General features: G+C 33.0%; 1 long non-coding RNA gene across 1 annotated transcript; it reads left to right on the top strand.

The window, feature by feature from the left end:
* Positions 1-504: 504 nt before the first annotated feature.
* Positions 505-11,612, top strand: LOC126694252 (uncharacterized). Its single transcript, XR_007645699.1, has 3 exons — positions 505-851; positions 10,370-10,487; positions 10,588-11,612. It is a non-coding gene; the product is annotated as an uncharacterized LOC126694252 (long non-coding RNA).
* Positions 11,613-21,477: the final 9,865 nt, after the last annotated feature.

Here is a 21,477-nt window from a genome sequence, read left to right as displayed (position 1 = left end):
TGTTAAAGATGGTTAGTATGTTATACGTATCAATCACCTTTGAATATTATGTATGTGTAGCATTCTCTCTTTACAATTTTGTATAATAGAAATGTTTGTTTGTTTAATTACTTAAGTAATTTTTTTTTTTTTTTTTTGCTTCATTACTTATGTAATTAAATATTTGAAATAGATGCCAAACCATACAAAACTTGAATTTGATACCTTGACATCTTTGAGAATTTCTTATATTATTATTATTATTATTGTTGTTGTTGTTATTTTATTTAGACAAACTAAAATTGAGAATCTATCAAAATAAAAAAAAAAAAAAAAACTAAAATTGAGAATTTCACGATTAAAATTTTAAATATATTTTTTATTTATTTCAAATAAATTTATATTTATTTTATTAGTAAATAATGTATTTTATATTTTCAAAATATGTAAATATTATATACAAATTTGGTAAAATTTTAATATACATATAATTATGCTTATTTGTAAATAGATCTCATGTATGTATATGCAAGCATGACTTACAAGCTAGTATTAGGGAATAGTGTGGGCTAATATTATCTATTTAAGGTCTGGACATAACTAGGCTAAATCCGGGACATTAATCATAGCCCAACCCAACTTTAAATTCAGCCCAATTAAATAAAAGAAAAGAAAAGAAGGAAAAAAAGAAAATCAATCATCACAGTCACCGCCCTTGAAATTGTAAATACTCTCATTCCCTGTTTGGTTCGCGAGAAAACAGAGAGAAAAACATTAACCCAGAAGGTAAAATCTCTCAATTTGCGGTCTTGTTCGTATCTCTGTGCCCATAGCCAATCCTGAGGCCAACGAAAGATACAATTTTACCCGAGGTAAATCTCTCTCTCTCTCTCTCTAAGTTTCTATTTCTATTTTTTAATGATTTCTTCTCTCTTTATGTGTTTTGTTTTAGTGAGAATCTTCATTGACTTTGAGACTAGTGAATACACACAAATTCGAAGTTTCACATTCTGAGTGTCACAAATTTTGCAACATTAACTTCGTATCTTTAGATCTCTTATCGTTTGAGACCTCTAAAACTTGAGCCCAGTTTTGAGTTCCATTCATTGGGTTTGGTTCCATGTATATTTTTCAAACGCAGCATTATCAATACGTTTTGAATTTAAAAGTTTTGTTCTTTGTGCTTGAAGATTATCATCTTTATTCATTGTTTATGTTTTGTTGGTAAGTAATGTATCGGGGTGTTTTGTAATAAAAAAGTAAAGCTGTATGTATGACTCTCTCTGAATTTGTTGTTTAATTTTTTTTGAAATGGGTTATTGATGTTGAGCTTATTTATCGGGTTAATTGTGTGATTGGTTTTTATTTTTGGGTCTGAGAGATTGTTTTTTATTCAATAATTATCTCAAAAAACTGCAAGGGGTTTCTCATATTATAGCATTGAAATAAAAAGACAACCTTTTCCATTGATATGTTCTGAGTGATCTTTTGGAAACACAGAGATTTGAGTGTTACCTTAGGTACATTGGCACTTCGCAGTTCAAACATAGGAGAATTCATACAAACTTGGATGAAAAAAATTGGACTAATTTAGCTAGGATGTGGTTTTGTTTAATTGAGTAATGATGTTTTCCATTTCTTCTCTCTTTTTAATTGGTAAATTTATGACGCACCATTGGGTTAGAACTCATTGTCAGTGTTTTTCTTCTTTCGAGTAGGAAAGATGACCCTTGGCTAGGTGCTTTTAACTTTAGGGACTTGAGAACTTCCATCAACAACTCTTTTGCTACAAGAGCAGTGAAACAGTGTAGTTCCAAGATGATTAGTTCTCAACAAGAAAAGATGTATTCTTCTTAATTTGAGTTTTTATTGTAACATTATCTTTGAAATACACCTTTACGGTTTAATCCAAAACTTGATGGGATTAGTACTGTATCAGGGCACAAGACAAAAAATAAAAAATAAAAAAATTGTAAAAACTAAGTCAGCTTGGCTTCATGGAGCAAAATGTTTGCCTACATTGGGGATAACGGCTTGTGGTATGCCCTCCTGCATTAAAAAAGATGCTCGTGTTTTCCACGAAGAAGGGGGCCCCCCAGCGAGATAGCAGGTGAGCGTGAGCTATTTCCAAAAAAAGGAAGAGGGGTGATCCTTTTTCTTCAATGAAAAAAGAACAAACAATTCTTTTCTAAGTATTAGAGTGCGGCAGAGGACTACGAAGAAGGAAGGAGCTTACTAAGACGTGAGCCGGGGAATAAGAATAAGTCTTTTTTTTCTTTTTTTTTTTTTTTTTTTTTTTTTTCATATCACAAGCAATGTTAGGAAATGTAAATTTTTTTTCTGTTTGTTGTAGTTGGAATATAAGTCTACTATATTGGATCATCTGATTCCAGATGCAAATCTACAAGATACCTAATTTTAAGATTTATCATAATGTATTTTATGTTTCTTTTCCCATCGTTAACGTGAATTCTGCTCTAGCATACTGCTATTTTAACAGGTGTTGTTCCACAGTTAAGTACAATGATATAGTTTGTGTTCTTTACTTGCTAAAGGTGCAAAATAGAAGGTTTTATTTTTATTTTTTCTAAAACCTTGGATGATATAACAAATGACTAGGAAATTTCAGTTAGATTTTTCTTAGATATAGCAGGTACAGCCCCTTGATTAGTTCCATCCAAGTTCTCATTCAGACCATATAAAGTTGAATCACAACAAAACTACAAAAGGTGCCGGTTTACTTGATTATCACTTTTTAAGAAATTCATTCTTTTAGGGCCCCCCACCCCCCCCCCCCCCCCCCACCCCAAAAAAATTATTTGTTATAATGATGAAGATGAAGATTAGAGTGTGAGAGATACTGAGAGACAGAATACCTTTTGGTGTCATTATTCGATCGGGTCTTTACTCTTTCAATTTTTTTTTGAAGAAAGAACTTCCTTCATGTTGTACTATATGTACAAGTTCGTTCTTTGGAGTTCTATTTTGTTGGGTATTTTGAAGAAAGCTTTTAGGTCTTGATTTTAATAATGCTACATAACTGTTATGTATGCATATGCAGTGGAAGTAGAGGGTCAATGCATGACGAATGAAATGCATATTGGATCTGATCTAGTGAAAGTTTTCAAGTCATTCGGCACTTTAGTGGAAAAACGAGGTCACTTAAGATTGCTGAAGCCGGACCGCTAGGGCTTGGTGTGCAATTTTTTACTATTAATAAAAGAAGATGTATCTTGCATTCTAGCCGAATGCAGTATGCTTCTGATACATGTCATTCTGCTTTGGTAAGTTTTCTTTCATATCTCCAATTACTTGTCATCTATGCCTTTTGTGTCTCATATTGTGGTCGATTTTCTCGTCTAGAATTAATTATGTGTTCAACGTAAAATCTACAAATTTTACATTTGTTAGAATGTGAAAATAGCTACCTTTATCTCATGATTTGGCATTTTCTAACATGCATAAGTGATACTTTGACTTTTTGCATGATGGTAATGCCCCTTACAGACCTTTGAGGTGAGCCAAAGTTTCAGAGCTTTCTAGGGATTATTACTTCAATTTGAGTCTCACTTAAGTTTTTCTCATCTAAAATAAAAAAATAATTAAAAAATCTTGAAAAGACAAGTCTAGATTAAATTGGGCTCAAGCTTCTAGAAAAAAGGACTCAACCAACTTGAAACTCAGCCTTTACAAGGTCAATATCCCTATAAGATAAAAATATTAAAAAATAACATATCATCCTCTCATTCCCAGTTTGGTTAATAAGAAAAACAAACCCTAAAATTCGTTTCTTACATTTTTCTCATCTTTTCAAGTATTAGGGAGGGTTTGTTTTTATTTTGAGGTGAGTTCCAACCAATTCCTGGTTCTTAGGGCTCTCTGTGCACAGTGCCACGGCTCAGGCCAACAAAAGCGATGCTTTTAAAGAAGGTAAACTTCTCTCTCTATTTCTCTGTTCTGTAAAATGCTTTATGGGTTTATTTATTATATTAATTCCATGAAGTTTTTAAAAAAATATTTTCTTCTCTCTCTATCATTGTGTGTACTAGGTTCCTGGGTATTTGGGGTGGCTCACTTAAGGGTCAAGGTAGAAAGTAATAACTATTTCAGTGATAATGCTGTGAACGTAACAATTTAATTATGAATGTAATGTGTCATGCCAGTTGTCATGTACACATCTATGAATCTTGCCAAAAAAAATTATTAAGACATTAGAGAGAGCTTGTCAAAATTACTGTAATTACAATTTAATTATAGAAGTATTTCAACCAAGTATCCTGGGAAAAAATAGTTTACCTTCCCAAGAGAGAAGAAGGACTGGAACAAATCAGCTATTCCATAACATATCTGGAATCTTTACACAACAGTTGGCTCTCTTTGGGTAGCCTGGGTCCATTCCAAGCAGCTGAAAGGCAGGTGTCTATGGACTGTTAAAGTCCCACAGGTATGCACCTAAAATTAAGGGATCTGGCTATGAGCTTCATTAAATTTGAAGTATGGGATGGGAAGACCATATTCTTATGGCATGACAATTGGCATCCTATTGTATATAGAGTGATTTATGATGCAGCCAGCAAGCCTGAAGCAAAAGTAGTCTGTTTTGACGGACAATGTTTGGATGTGGAAGCCTGCCAAAGCTAGCTACATCTTGTGAATCTCAAATATAAAGACGCAGCAAAGTGGACAATAACAAGCTCTGGCTGCTACTCTTGTGCTGCCACCTATAATGAAATTAGAGTAAAAGAGTTGGAGGTGGATTGGTGGAAGTTTCTTTGGTGGAAGTTAGCTATTCCTAGACGTACTTTCATGGGATGGTTGGCAATTAAAAACAAATTAACAATTAGAGACAGGCTAGCTAAATTGGGATATACTTTGTATGTATTCTGTAGGGGCTGCATTGAGAGCAAAGACCACCTATTCTTTGTCTGCCCTTTTGCTAGAGGAATCTGGATTGCCTGTTGAACTAGTGGAAGCTTTGATACCAGATTGTTGAACAAAACAGAGGACAACACATGCTAAAGATATTAAAAGAAAATTTTTATTTCCAAATATTGACAAGTTGACAATACACTTTGCAAAACACAAGTCACACTTAGACACACACGGAGACTTTATTTTTGCCTTTGCACTTCTCCGCCACTTAACCTTTTACAAGACACACATCAAATTACATAAATATCCTTGCACACAACTCACTTCTTTAGACACCTACTGACACTAGAAGACTTTTCCTTCAAACTTTTCTTCACACCACTCCACTCACTCTTGGTGCTTATGACACACACTGAAGTGGAACCCCTTGGTTCCTATTTATAGTTGCTGTAAGTCAGTTAAGCAACCAACATGGAATCTTATAGGCCATTATTTTATTGACAGTAAATTCACTAAGCTTCTCTGTTACAAATGGGCAATGTTAAATTTTTGTTGTTCGAAACTTGTAATATGCCTGATATGTGCCTTGGTTTTAACTGTTCTGCTGTCTCTATGCTAGTCATGTAATTAGCTCCCTGGTCCATCGCTATGTATAGCTAGAATTATTTGTATAGTTTTGTTTTGGTGTGTAACACATTGGTACCTTTTGTGTTGTTGGGACCATTTCCCTGTGTCTTTTTTTTTTTTTTTGGTCCAAGCTTCTGTTGTTTGTGTTGTTTGGTTTTTCTCAATGAATGTATACCGATTCACCAAAAAATAAAACGAAGTTGAATCGCACTTGTTAATCCTAAGGAGAAGGAGAAGGACAATGAAACTAGTCAAAAATACATGATTACTTTATTGATCTGTTCTTGTTATGTCCATCCCTCACTTCTACTTATCAAAAAAAAATGTCCATCCCTCGCTTCCCAATTTGTGATACGATAAGTCTAGTGACAATATTTTTCACAACTCTTTTTTATTTTTTTTTTCCTTTTTTTTTTTGTATAATTGCTAACATGGCTTCTTGTGAGTTGTACCTAGTGCATAACAAAAGAAGTATTAGTGGTAGACCTAGGTGAAAGTGATGTTGCTCCAATCACAAAGCAGTTGTGAAAAACATTGTGTCCCTAGCATCATTCATTTGCGATATTTTTATATTTTATGAGATTCTATTAATATTGAGAAATTGTGATATTTTCCCGTGGCTCACTAACGAAAATCCATCGTTTTCTGTAATTATCCATTAATTGATTTTTTTTTTTTTTTGGTTGAGATTAGATCAAGAGCTTGATATTGAACCCCAGTTTGAGCTAGATATTGAGCTCAAGCTCAACTTGACTAATGAATCAAGTCAAGCTCAAGCTTTTAGAATTTTTGACAAGCTCAAGTTCGAAATTGTTTGTAGGCTTTGATTGAGCTGGAGCGGGGTTTGAACATGTTACTGTTATTGTCAAGCTGAGCTTGAAAATTCACTACTTGGCTTATTTGATTACAGCCCTTGGACTAGTTAAAGTTCTACATATATTCCTATCTTTTGTCCCGGTGTTTTCTTAGCGAACGAATGCAGTATGATGAGGACATTTTAAATTTGAGGTTTTGTTCTTTGTGCTAGAATATTTTCATATAGTTTTTGTTATTGTTTATGTTTTTCTTGTTTGTTTGGTAATGTGTCAGGATGTTTTCTAAAGCTGTAGGAGTCTAAATTTGTTGTTTATTTTTAAAAAATGGGTTATTGATGGTGAGCTTATGTATTGGGTTAGTTGTGTGATTGGTTTTATTTTTGGATCTTATAATTATGTGAATTCAGTATCTAGTCTTTCATATTACACGTGATGCTATCAAAAGATGATTAAATAAGCCAAAAGATGTAAAAGAAGAAAAATCCATTGTCATGGTCTTTTTGATAATTTTTAAATCAGATTATTATAAGAAATTCTGCAATTTCAACCCAAGTTCTTTACTAACTATTTAAGAAAATTAGTAACAAATGGGCTCGGCTCCCATGCTAAGAACAAATAAAACAGAACAAACTCATTTTAGGTAGTTCCAATAGAAGGCATCAGAAACGTATGAAATTCTGCCCAACTACTTTACATTTTATGGAAAATTATTAGGTACCTACCTTAAGAGTAAAATAATGTGGTATTTACTCCTCTCATATAAATGGTAGATCCCACCTTGAACTTAATTAGTGGGATCCATTATTATGTGAGAGGAGGCATTATCATGCTGTTCTACTCTTGAAGTACTCAATATTAACTCACATTTTACATCTCTAGAAAAGACTGCTTTGCATTTCACATGTATAGTAAGGAAAAAAAGATAATTTTCATGTAAGAACAAGATGCAATAACAAGTTGATTTATAAAATCGTCCATTAACAAGTTTTGAGAAATTAGTAAGGAAGATATGATCTATCAGTCAGTGGGAGTGTAAGATGTCAAAGTATTTTAGGAGAGACTCTCATCAGTAAATAAATGTTTAATACTAATTGAACCAGTGTTGAAATTGTTGTTTAGCAGTGGACTAACATTTTTATCATTATGAACGATGCGTATGGGAAAAAAAAAATCTAGTTTGTTTAGATGTCTATTGAAACACCAAAATACCTCTTTTGAAGTTTCTATTTAAATAATTGAATTACTATCTACAAGCCTAATATTCAAGGTCAGATACTCCAATGAAGACTTTAGCATTTGAAAATGGCATTTGAAACTGGAGAAGAGTTGGTGATGCTAGAAAAAAGAAACCCCTTGATTATATGTAAGTTTTATTTTAGCTGAGTGAATGTAAGATTTATGCAAATGCGATCTGAAATTTGTTGCAGAAGTTTTGGATTTAGGGAAATCAGATGTTGCAGAAGTTTTGGATTTAGGGAAATCAGATTTTTTTTTTGGGAATTCATATCAGGTTCTATGATATTAAATAGGCATAGAATTGGGTATGATGAGGGAAAAGTGGTAGGGATTGGTATGGAGTGGTGTTTATGAATTTCTTGGGGTTGGAAGATGAAGAACCAGATTATGTAGATCGGAATTTTAGATCTTTTTGAAATGGAAAGGGGAAAGAATTATGTTATTTTTGCAGCTACTCATACTCTTTACCATATTTTTTCAAGGCCTAGAGGAGAGTCCTGTTCTTCATCAGATCGATAAGAAATTCCAAACTTAAGAGGATAGAGACTTAGTATATAATTAACCTTTTCAATATAGTCATAGGAGTATAAGAACTAATCTTTGAGAGCTAAATATCCAAGCTTTAGAGCTAATGTGGGCTTTAGTCTTCAATATATGTTGATTTGCATTTACATATCTGTTGGACTTAAATGAGGCACCTAAGGAATGCAATGAAGGTGTACATCTTTCAGTATAGTAGGACAATATAACCTTGGTGTCTAGAAATTGAAGACATTTATGCTTTGCCTTTTGAAATAGTTTATGTACAGAACAACCCCACCCCCCCCCCCCCCCCCCAAAAAAAAAAAAAAACAAAGGACAATCTTTGCCAGCCATGTGCAAAATGTATATGCAAAAGGCCATAACTTTATGTACTCCTCAAACTTATGCTTTATATCTAATTTTTATTTTTCAGCTTGCATTACTTTTCTCAATTAAAGGGTTTGGGGGTTTATCTAATTAAAAATTTGTTGGATTATCTCTAACTTTGAAGATTATGCATGCTGTAACTATTTAGTCAAAACCTCTCTAACCTTTGAGATTATAATAAGATTTGCTTCAATCCGGGACTTTGTTTTATGGGTCACTCTTGCTGAGTGATAAATGCTCACACCATTGACAAAGACAAGCCAAACATCAATGTTATGAATCAATTTTAGAGACAGTGGCGGTAACACACTACTTATCTACTTTCTAAAATATGCAAATTGATGATTGTGGTCATGTTAGATATGCTTATAATGTAAGATTTTGAAGCAAACATCATATTCAAATGGAGTCATTATCTAATAGATAATTGCACTATTGTTTTTTTCTTAATGAATCCGTGCATCGCAAGGGTTAGCTACTAGTTACTAGTTACTCATTACAATCGAATAAAGCATTGTGGTTCATTAATTTCGCACAACATATTATATGTTGGTTCTTCAAATTACCAAAATCAAATTTAAACTATTTAGTAACAATCAACTACTAATATCATCATGCTGCATATAAAAAGAATGAAATGAAAGTAATAGAAATAAGGACCAACCTGACCTTCTTGCTGAGAATGGCTTTGAGCTTGCGAGCAAGGTCCTAGGATCGAATCTTGCGCTCAAGGTTCTTGCGAGCCAAGATGCGCTTCTCGGAGTTCTTGATGTGGTGCCTCTGCTCCTTCCTTATCAGCCATTCGATCTCGCTAGATTGCATCTTCCTTTGCATCCACGTCAGCGCCTGCTCCAAGTTACCGTCCCGAACCTTCACTCAGATCCCCCTCCATTGTTGAGTCTGATAATTGTTTCGTCCCCAACTCATTGAGTCGATGCTCCCACTATGACTCGGCCCTCTCAATAGCCTCCATGCTTGCCTCGCCATTGAGTTCATTTTCGAACAAATTAGGGCCTTCAATTCTCTTTGTTTAAATGGAAGAAGTCGATATGAGTTTCCGAATTGCTTTTCAAAACATGGGTCAGGATAAGAGACATTTGACCCATAAACCTAAACCGGTCTCAAGCTGTATAATTAGATCACTATATAATTTCGTTAAAAAAATTGCTATTTTTTTTTTTTTTAAGTTAAAGAAAAATTTGCTATTAAGTATGTAATTAAATTTTCCTTTAAAAAAAAAAGAAAAAAGAAAGTATGTAATTAACTGATGAAAAAAATGATTCTTAAAAAAATAAGCTAATTAAATTTTTTATTATTATTAATTTTATAGATTTTTTTAATGTGAGAAAAATATTTTTAATGGTAATTTTTTAACGAAGTTTGATTAAAAACTTGAGTTGAATAAATTTAAAATATAGAGAACTTAATTAAACAAAAGTAAAATTAGATAACTAAATTGAATTTCAGTCAAAATTAGAGTGTGTAATTTGCAGTTTAACAAAAAATAAAAATAAAAATCTTATAAAGTACTACTACTTATGATTTGTTTTGAAAATATTATGAATGTGTGGGTTCCAGTTAGCTCAACTTTTAATACGTTTATAGTCCAATGGGTGACCCACTAATTAAATCAATTAAGGCTATGAAGGAGCCGAGCAAATCCGAGTATTAAAAGTTTAGTCTTGTTTATGTAGTTTTATTTATTTCAAACACAAGCTTATCGCCAAACAATATTATATGCTCAAGCTTGATTCATTTTCTTATCAAACAAGTTCAAGCTTGTTCACGAGCTACTGAATACAAAATGCCTGGATTGACCTTATGAATTATAAGGTCAACATTTTTGAATGAACTAAATGTTATCTTGATGTTTAATTTATGCCAATTGCTTATGACTTGTTTTGATTGCAAAATTGTGTTATTTTATATAGATGGACAGTAAAAAAACATTCCTAAGTATGCACCAGCACAATTTTACATTGATAATGTTCTACCCCAAATCAAGGAGAAGAAGATAATGGCACTTAAACCTTTTGTCAATCGGCTTGGGTAAGTCATGAGTGTTTTTTGTCTATGTTTTACTGCAGTCGCAGTTCTGGATTTATCCAAAAAAATGTAATGATTGTCGCATGCAATGATCTGGGTTCAGGTATGACAATGTTCCTCAAGAAATCAGCAGGCTAAGGTGCAGGGTGAATTATCATGCTCTGAAATTTCTTCCTGAGATTGAGCAGATGGCTGATTCACTGGCATCAAGGATGAGAAACCGTAGAGGCAGCTCAAATCCTTTCATGTATGTGAAATTGGTTGTGAAGGTTTCTGAACAATATTCTGGGTCTTGCTAGTAGCCAACCGTACTAACTAGGAATAACTAGACGTTATAAGGTGACCTGGAATGATGACACTTTGATTGGCTTCTGGGAGAGATGTTAATAGAAACAATTTACCAAACAATTCTGTGATCGGGGTGTGCAAGTTGTCGTCTGATCTTTTTCCGGGGAAGGACTTATCGGCCACATCACTTTCCGTGACGGTCGGGTTAATGAATGTGATAGGGTGTTGGTTTGGAGCTATGCCAAGTTGCCATGGTGATGGTGGGTTAGCTGGGCAGTACAAGTTTGGTGGTAGGAGTGGTGGGTGTGTGGTACTTCTTGGCACAGCTAAATTGATGTTGGGTTTGGTATTAGGGACTTCTTTGGGGAAGATTTTGGACCAATTTCCTGTTGGGATACTTGGAGTTTTGCTCTTGTTTGCGGGGATTGAGCTAGCTATGGCTTCAAGGGACATGAATTCCAAGGAGGAATCTTTTGTGATGCTTATTTGCACAGCGGTTTCACTTGTGGGTTCAAGTGCAGCGCAGGGTTTTGTGTCTGGGATGATTGTGCATGTGCTTCTTAGGCTAAGAAATTTGAGTAAGATCAACCCTGTTGTTCCATAGTATATTGTGTGCCCACTTCTCATCTTGTGGTGATTTGATAATTTCTAATGTATCATTTGAAATCGTGTAGATTTTAAGTTTAGTTCAACAGATGTCTTTTACTAATGAAAAGGCACAGACAATCCAAAGCAGCTTGTTAATTCAGCTCTTGAGCTTTCTTGCATTTTTCCTCCAGATTCGTCATCTCGAGATTGTACTAGTCCAAGTTCTACAAAAAGCAACTTGTTCAGAAATAAGGACTTGAATCTTAGAGGAGGTTTGACAGGGGATTATTAGTTGGTGATTGTGGTGCTTTGATTTCTTTACAAGTTCTTGTAGCTTTATTGGTGAATATGGTATAGAGGGTAGACCGGCAGAATCATACATAGTGGAATGCGCCTGTACAGGCTAGGAAGGGTTAAAGCCATAACAGTGTTGCTACTCTACAGCTCAGTAAACTCAAAGAGTACAGGAAAAAAACAATAAAATGCCAATCGTAGGATTCTTATCCAAGGCACATCTGTTACCAAAGCTCCATCATCCTTTATTTTCTAACTTAAGCGTTAGAAAGGTTTTGACCACCACATCAATGTTATTTTGATAGTATATACATTGCCTAGTATAGCCGTGCAATCAACTGTGATTATCATCAGCAAATGGTACGAAAGTGTAAAATGCAAGACCCAATCCTTTTGCAGATTCCAAGTCATCGAAGAGCTGTGGAAATAATTGCTCCTTTGGCTTGAAAGGCAATTGCTTTATTTGAGAGTCAATATTGGGGAGGAAAAAAGGTTCTGCATGGTGGATTTGATAGAACGAGCCTGAGGAGGCTATAAAGGTATTCATGGAATTGCAAGAAGCCAAGAAATGGTTGGTTTGATTAAAAGGAATCCATGGCATATTGTGTAAAGAGACCAAGAAAATTGTAGTAGTAATATAGGAATATTAACAATTTAACATGTTACTATCGATGCCATTTCCTAATTATGAAGCCATGTAATAGACAGGTGTGTAAATTGGATATATTTAAAGATCAACCACTAGGGTTTAGAGGGATAACCTAGTGGTTCTAGCACTTCTTGTGGTGTCTGGGCAATGCCGTAGAACCAAAATAAAATAAAAATCTACTTGAATTTCTTTGAACTTCAATCACAAATTTTGCAGGGAGGGCTCATAAAACCTTGTATGCGCATGCAAGAATTTTTTTAACAATACATTCATGACTTATTTTTTTGCAACTTTCTAATTAATCTCTAAATTTTAATTTTAATATTTATTACTGCTTTGTAAATCAATTGTATTAGCTGGTCGAAAATTAAGACTTAAATCCCCTTTTGGTCATTTACTTGGGGTTGAAGAGCAAGACGACGTTTGAAGGGCAAGACGAAGCTGGGATTGGGGTTGTGGTTCAGAACTCATTAGGTGAGGTTATGGCGGCTCAATCGGAAAAAATTAAAAAACTTTTATCAGTTGAGATTCTGGAGATGTTAGCTCAAATAACACATTATCTTATTGAATATGTGGATTTCTATAATGCATTGCTTTTCATACACATTCTTCATACCACAATAATGCACCACAATATAGGCATTTGCATGATGATTGGCCAAAGCCCAAAGTTGCATGGTTCATAATATTTTCCTGAATTATAATTAATGTAGAGTTTTAGATTGACATCCGATGTCTAAATAATTAACAAAAAATATGATTTAATGTAAAAATATGTTTATTACTAAGATGAAGCCTTTGTTTTTGTTGGTTGCTGGAAATTATAGGAAATTATAGCTGAATTGTTTGGTATATTATCTGCATAAACATGATTATGTAACTTTTTCTCAAAAGAAGAAAAAAAAAAAAAAAAAAAAAAACAACCTACTATAAAACAATATATGTTGTATTTATTGCAAAATAATTAGAAACATAAATGTTTATAAAAATAAAAATAAAAAGTAGAAACACTTCTTATGCCAGTTTTATTTCTAACATTGTTGAGATCTTCTCTTCTAGATTGTAGTCACTTGTCAGTTTAAAATGAATAAAGCAAGTTAATTTTAGATACTATGGGACAATACAATTTTATATTTATTCATAATGAAAAGAAAAAAGTACCTGCTATATCTTCTCTGCTTTCTTATTTGCTTAAATTGACATTGTTGTTGGACATGCATATATTGGAGAATGTGGGTAGCGATTTGTTGCTTTTGAATTTATTTTGCAACTTTGTCTCTTTATCTTTTTTGCATTCTTTATAAAATTCTACCAAAATAAAGAGAATTAGTGCAATAAGACAAACCGAGGACTGAAGACCCCATTAAATTAAAAATGTAAATTCTAATAATATATTAATATTATCTAATTAAAACGTTAAACAAAGAGAGAGAAAAAATTAAAGCTTACCTTCCTTGAAGCCCAAAAACTCATATTCTATCTGGATATTACCTTGCTTAATCTCAATTAAAGTCTAAACCTATTTAATTTAATGGGTTTTGGTGGTGCAGAGCATGAATCAGGTATTTCATTAATTCATCCAACAATTTGATTGAGAGTAATGATACAATACAATTAGAGATAGAGATGATTCCATTCAAATATTGTAAACAATCCAAATGACTCTAAAATTCAAGGGACAATCAGGTTGATGATTTTTTTTAAATGTGTTTTGGTATTGTGTTTTTTTTTTTTTTAATTTCCCATTACGAAGTCTTCTCTCTCCCTTTTGTACAACTTTGCTTGAATTCTGATTTGAGAGAGTTTAAATGGAATATATATATATATATATATATATATATATTTAGAGAGTGTTAACCTATGACATTTGCTCCTGATGATAAAAACATTAATAGGTTTTTGGTATAGACGATAATTGAATCTCAAATCTCTTATTCAACAATTAGAGATTTTACTAGTTGAGCTAACTATAACCCACTAAATGGAATATCTAAATAGATTATTATCCACTCATTAAATATATATATATATATATATATATGGATTGTATTTAGTATTTTTTACTATGTTTCGAATCAAATGAAATATTTTTCTCAAAAAAAAAAAAAAAATCAAATGAAATATTTGGACTGATTCTTTTGTTAACAATAAATGGAATATAAATATTAGTTATATCGGCTTATAGGTAGAGTTTCGTTTGGGATTTATAATTGAAATATGTATATTAGCTAAAGTTAATTTGGTTTTGCTCCGTTCGCTTTAACGTAAAATATTTTATATGTATCTACTATTTTTTTCCAAAATAAAACAATTAACAATCAAATTACAAGCAACAAATAAAATGGATGACGATTATGGAATACTAGCCTCATCACACATGCTCACGTGTGCAATGAGACTCTTTTTCTTTTTTTTCTTTTTTTTTGGGGGGGGGGGGGGGGGGGGTTTAGTGTCATAGTTTTTCATTCGTACCAATTTAAGTTTTACATGTTTTCCCACTAACATCACTCATTTAAAACCACTAATACAACTAGGAATGTCATGAGGCTAGCTTAAAAAAATGAACAAATCCACACACAAACATATGATTTCAATTTTCGGTGTTCATTTTTTGGAGTTAGCCTCATAACACTCTAGCTGTATTTGTAGTTCTAAATGCATAATATTAGTGGAAAAACTTATAAATCTTTAATTGGGATGAATGAAAAATTATGACACTAAAAAAAAGTCATTGTGCATGTAATGAGGCTAGTATGATATTGTGATCTATAAGATCTTAAATTTAAGTCTCATCATCAAAATTTTGGCCAGTTTGTGGAATGAGGGAAATATCATGGGCTGAATTTAAGTTTCTTTATCAAAATCTATAGGTTTATATTGTACTAGCATTGTAAGATTTACATTGCGAACTAAACAAATGTGTACAAATCCATAATGTAAACCTTACATTGCTAGTATAATTTAAATTAAGAATTTTCCTATAAGGTACTCCACAAGTTTGGAGGCTCAACTTGAAAACTTAGCAAGAGAAAGAGATGAGGAACCTATCAATGGTCTTTAGAAGTACAAATCACCAAGACCTTTTTGTGATTGGTCCTTTCGAGCATTCACAATAAGGTTGCTAAAATGACTATTTAGTCATTTTAGCAATCAAAACACCAAAAACACACACTACAGCAAAGAAGGTAAAGCTCAAAATTTTTGAGTGATTGCTAGAGTGAGCTGCTATCTCTAGCAGTTCATTGTAGCTGGAAGGTATTAACAAAAAATATTTTTTTTATTCCCCACACGCTCACTTCTCACTCCACACGCATATTTTTTCTTTTCTCTCTTTTCTTTTCTTTCTCCTTTCTCACTTCTCCTCTGCTCTCTCCTCTTGGTTCCGACTCCAACCCATGTGAAATCGGATTGTGGACATCGGCATTGAGGTGAGATCGGATTCGAGGGCATTGGTGTGGAGATCGGATCCATGGGTTTGGGTTGCCTATTTCGTGATTTGTGAAGTGTCGCCAGTTCGGATTCGTGGGTTTGGGTTGGCCGTGCTTGATGGTGTGGCTATGGGTCTCTTCAATATCTTGTAGTTCAATTGGTTCGTGGGTCGTGGGTGATTGTGCTTCGTTGGGTTTGATTGGTTAGTGGGTCGATTTGGTTGGTTGGGTCGTGGGTCACGATGACTGTGCATCAATGGCTCGATTTGTTTGATTTCTATTAAGTTGTGTTGTGTTTCTGGTTGTGGTTGAGAAGTGGAAGAGGAAGGTTGGTGGTGGTTGGATTATAGGTTTGTTTTGGCTTTTGTTTTTTGTTTTTTTTTTTTGGTGGTTCGTGGTCATGGGTTGAGAAGTGGAAAAGAAACGTTGTTGATGGCTGAATTTTTTTATTTTTTTTTTCTGTTACGATTTGTGGTTGTGGCTAGTGGGGTGATGGTGGAGGTGGTTGTTGCTGTTGTGTTGGTTTTTGTGGTGGATGTTTATTATTATCTTATTGAGTTGTTTATATTATTTTAAATGAGTTGCTAGAAAAATAGTGTCTTTGATGTTGGGTGCATTATAAAGTGAGTTGTTAAAATAGATAAAGTTGTTTTTCAAGTTGCTAAAAGCTATATTTTTTAGTCCCAAGTTCTTAGGGTCAACTATAAATCCTCAATTCTATGTGTGTCAAATTCTACGTGTTCGTGCATAGCGTCATATATTTTGTTCACAATCAAACTAGTCAGTCCCAAGCTTGGAAAAGGAGGAAGATTACGGTAAGTTGACAAACAGTTAAAATTTAGTCGCTCTATTATGAATAGATCCATTAAAAATAATCTTTTTCAAAAAAATGTTGTTAGCTTCAGTGTAATATTGGTGAAAAGGTACACTTTGTTGGAAACAAAACCTTTTTCCCAAGATTCCCTCAACCTCTAATAATCAATTAGCGCATATAATTGAATGAAAATTTGTAGCTAGATTCATATAAAAGTGATCAAAAGAAGTATGAAAGCATCACCTTGGCCACTTTTAATTGGGAACCACCCTCTATTCTCTAAGTACCCTGTTAATGGACTTATATATGGGTTAAGATTAGACCACTCTTTGCTTCATTTTGGATGAATTATACAAGCAATACCACAAAAGGAAACATCCAAACATCACTATTTTTATTTGAAGTGTACAAAAGATTTGGTCTTAGGCTTATAATAGACCACATACTCTTTGTTTCCACCAGTTTTTTTTTTTTTTTTTTTATCATTGTTTCCACTGTTTGTTTCCTTTTGATCGCCTATTGCTCTTCTTCTTTTTTTACCTTCATAATGCCCCATTTGTGTTCGGCTTTGTTATTCTAAATGAAAAAGACAAACCCTTTTCCCCTTTTCTTCAATAATTTCGTTGTTAAATAAAAATAGGGCTCTAATGAAAACAAAGCTTTGTCAATCATTGTCCTCTATCGTAATTTTCTCATCCTAATCAATCCTTAATTCAGGAATTTGTTCTCTAATACCTTCCTTTTAACTCTATAAACTATTCAGAGAGAGATAATGGACGTAAGGTGGGAGAAAGCTCATGTAACCTGGCCTATGAAAACCTTTTCTTTACCTAAAGCAAAAAAAAATAGTAACATTTCTATTCAATCTCATAGTCATAGAATCAACATTTGTGTACTAGAGTTTAGAGCCTTTTTCAAAAAAATTATCTAACCCTTTTTTCTTATTTCAACAAGGTAAACCCGGACCATTTTATGTGCCGGGTCATCAGGTTATCAGTTTGACTAGCCGGGCCGGGTTTAATAACATTGTACTCAACCATATGCATATGCAGGATTGGAATCTTGCACACACACTCTCGATTTCATGTATGCATCCTAAGTCCTAACACAAGAACTTAAATTTTACAAGTTAGATTGAGTTAACTAAAAAAAATTATTAAAAGAAAAAGAAAAAAAAAACAAAAAAAAAAAACAACTGAAGAAAAACATAAGAAACCCTAAAAACTAAATATGATCAACTCAATATCATATTAACACAACAAGGAAAAGGCATGATCATAAAACGAATCTTGAAATGCATTACATCAAGAAACTCAAGATTAACCTAGCCTCTCTATATATACCCTATTTAAGGTTTCTTATAATTCAAAACGATTCATTATGGTAAAAATACAGTTGCTGGGATTTTTTGAGATGGATTTATGTCTGTCAAGTTGCACAAATGTTGAGCAAAGTTTGTTTAACCAAATTGTGACTGGAGACAGAATTTACCCTAGTTCATCTCTCTTATGAAGAAGTTGCTATGTTTGTATACCGTAGGGTTTTGTAACCAAGCATCTTCTTGATCTTCATCGTCTGGATGAACTGAAGAACTTTGCAGCCAACAACCTTCTCTAGTTGGTGATTGAAGTCGCGTACTGGGATCCACGCAATTGGTTAGTTATGTATTGGGAGCCGTGCATTACAAGGAGAGATTGTCACTACAGAACAAGTCCAATTGGGTATTGGGATAAGGGTTCAACTGTAGGTTGGTATAAGGTATTGGGATTCCTTTACTTGTAACCGCTAGTTTTGATAATAATTGATTTTCGAGAGTGGTGACTTTAAAATCATCCGGTGGGATTTTTGCCGTGTTGGTTTTCCCCATTCGAAAACAAATCATCTTGTCAATTTAATTTCCGCTGCACTTAGTTTAATTGGTGATTTTTTTTGTGCTACCACGCACTTTGCATGTTAATTTGATTAATTAATAAACTTGGCTAATTAATCAATTCATTAATCACAAGGGGTTAATACGTTTTTGGCCTATCAAAGGGGACCAAATACTCTATAGCTAGGCTGACTACACTTTCTGCCATTTCTCCTCCCTTGTTTGATCATTGGCCACAATTACCTACAAACGAACCAATTGAATGCTAGATGTCACAGAAATAAAATCACATTTAGATGGAAAATAAAAAACTTGCCTCTGTTTCAAAATTTACCTCAATATCCTTGTTCTCCTTGAAAACTTTTACAAAGTTATTGTGCACTAAAAGAAAAATCTCCTACAAACTCAGCGATGCAGTAGAACGAAAGAATCGTTGCCTTAAGCCAACAACCTACTTATTTAGAAACATAGTGACACAAAAATATATGTCAAATACGGGTGGCAAATGGGCGAGTTGGGTTTGTAATTACCCATTTATCCATTTATGACCCGTTTATATATAAATTAATTATCCGTTACCCGCCCAACCCATTTAATTAGTAACCCATCCATTTAACCTAATATGACCCAAATACTTTAAAACTAGTTGAATACCCTATTGACTTCCAAAATTACCAAAATACCCTTAAATATTCAAAATGACCCAAATACCCCCTACACTTCCAAAATTACCAGTATACCCTTGGACATCCAAAATATTGTCTGTGGACGTTTATTTCTTTGTTGACAAACTGTATTTGAATCCAAGCAGTACCAAGTGGTTTTGTAGCCAACTTTGAACTATATAGTATATACAAAGTATACTCCGGAATCATCTTTTATTATTATTATTATTATTATTTTAAAAATTTTTGTTGCTTTAGCTTTTACTTTTTCTCTTGCAAGGACCATTTTGTAAAATGCTTCTAGGATGCTATTTTATTCTGATTTATAAACAACCTACCCTTTCTTAAAGAAAGCTAATTAGTTTGAACTCGATCCCATCATGAGAAGTGGTTTTCTTTTTCTTAGGAGACAAGTAGATAGTGAACAAAGAAAATGTCAAATTCGAACCATAGATTTAAAACACTCCAAAGAATGTCATTATCGTTCATCTATCACTTGAAGGATTAAACCCAATGACTTGTGAATTTATATGATGGAAGAGTTGGAAATGGATAGAAAAATAGGATATGGAATGATAAATAGCTCCCCACAACATCAACTTTCAAAGTTATGTCATCATTGGCACTGAATATCTTGCAGCGTCAAGCGTTGGAAAATGAATTCATTGACACTGAGGCTAAGAGTTGGAAGACAAAATTGGTGAGGCAAGTTTTTTTTCTTCCTCATAAAGCAAACGTTATTTTGGGACTACCAATCAGTACTGCTCTTTCGAATGATGCTCTGATATTGACAACAGCTCCAATTGGGAAGTTCTCGATTAGAAGTGCTTACAAGATCGCTATAAAGTTTCGGGATCAAAGTGACAGTGGTAGCTGCTCTAATGATAGTGATACTAAGAAGTTTTGGAAAAGACTTCGGGGATTAAATATTCCTAGCAAGGTGGAACATTTTTCTTGGAGAGCCTACAAGAATGCTCTCCCTACACTAGCTAACCTCCAACGTCGGGGTATTGTTGAGAGTGCCATATGTGAGCCATGTGGGAGTGGGTGTGAGTCTACGGGTCATGTCTTTTAGGGTTGTGCATATGCTACATAAATTTGGCCTTTAACTTATGTCCTCAGGTTGGTGAAGGGAGTTCAAATTCGTGAGTTCATGGACTTGTTAATGGTCCCTAATTTTTGATTGTTAGTGCAGTGAAGAGATTATTTTATTGTATTTTCTATATTATTTTAATCTATTGTATTCTAAAATAGAATCTTTGATTTTGGGTGTATTGTACAATAAGGTACTAAAAGCTAAATTTTTTAACTCTTTCGTTGTGAATGCTCTGAGGAATAAAAAAGAAAAAAGAAAAGTCAATTACTTCACTAAATATTTTTAATTAAAATCTTTAAAAGAAGTACAAAAACGAGTGACAAAAAACTAAATTTAGAAGACAATATACAAATAATATAATAATTCATTATTTTCATTAGTTATTTCTAGATATCAATGGTTTTACTAGACTGAAACTTTTTAAAGTTTCCTCAGCATAATGTTTGTAACTATAGCATTATAATTAAATGATTTTATGTTTCTAATTTTTTTTGAGATAATTTCAACCTAAGGCGTCCGCTCTTAACGATAGCTTTTTATCATTATCATCAGATCAAGATGCTAATCGATTTTTCGTGCATGCAGAGATTGAACCCCAAATCTCTTATTCAATCATAAAAAAACTTTACCAAATGAACTAACTGAAACCCACGAAAATGGCTTTGCTATTAGTTATTCTCGTACACCTTAAAATAGAGGAAAATGTAAAAAGAAAAAATATATAGTATAAAAATTTAAAATACCAATACAAAATATGAGATATTGAGACAAAAATATAAAGCAATTTTCTTTGGCTCAACTTTATTTTAAATTCAAATTTTGCTTTGTGTTTTTTTTTTTGGTCCTAATCACTAGCTAACATGCACATGAGTTCTAGTGTTCTACGCAATAACAATTTCACTTACAAGAATTACTTGCCATGTGAAATTTTTAATTGAACGTACGTATGTTATTTACAACTTATAAATGAATCAAAGCTTAAATTTAGCATTAAGTGAGTTTGTTCATCATGAATATTCTTTATTTGAAATGAGTTAATTTCATGATTTAGATTGAATATTGTAAATTTGAAATATTTATTCAATTTAAAAAGAAGGAAAATGTATTATTAAAATTTAAAATACCAATACAAAATATGAGATATTGAGACCCAATTTTTTTTTTCTTTTTTCTTTTGGGTAAATGATAATATCATTGAGAGGAAAACCACACAAGCAAATAAAACAACCCTTTTAATTTTTTAAAAACATAAGAACAAATATTCTTTAATGAATTCATTACATTCCAAAAGAAATTTTAAA

This window comes from Quercus robur, chromosome 8 (assembly GCF_932294415.1).
Source record: "Quercus robur chromosome 8, dhQueRobu3.1, whole genome shotgun sequence".
NCBI lineage: Eukaryota > Viridiplantae > Streptophyta > Magnoliopsida > Fagales > Fagaceae > Quercus > Quercus robur.
The sequence above is the reverse complement of the archived record's forward strand: the minus strand, read 5'-3'. Positions and strand labels throughout refer to the sequence as shown.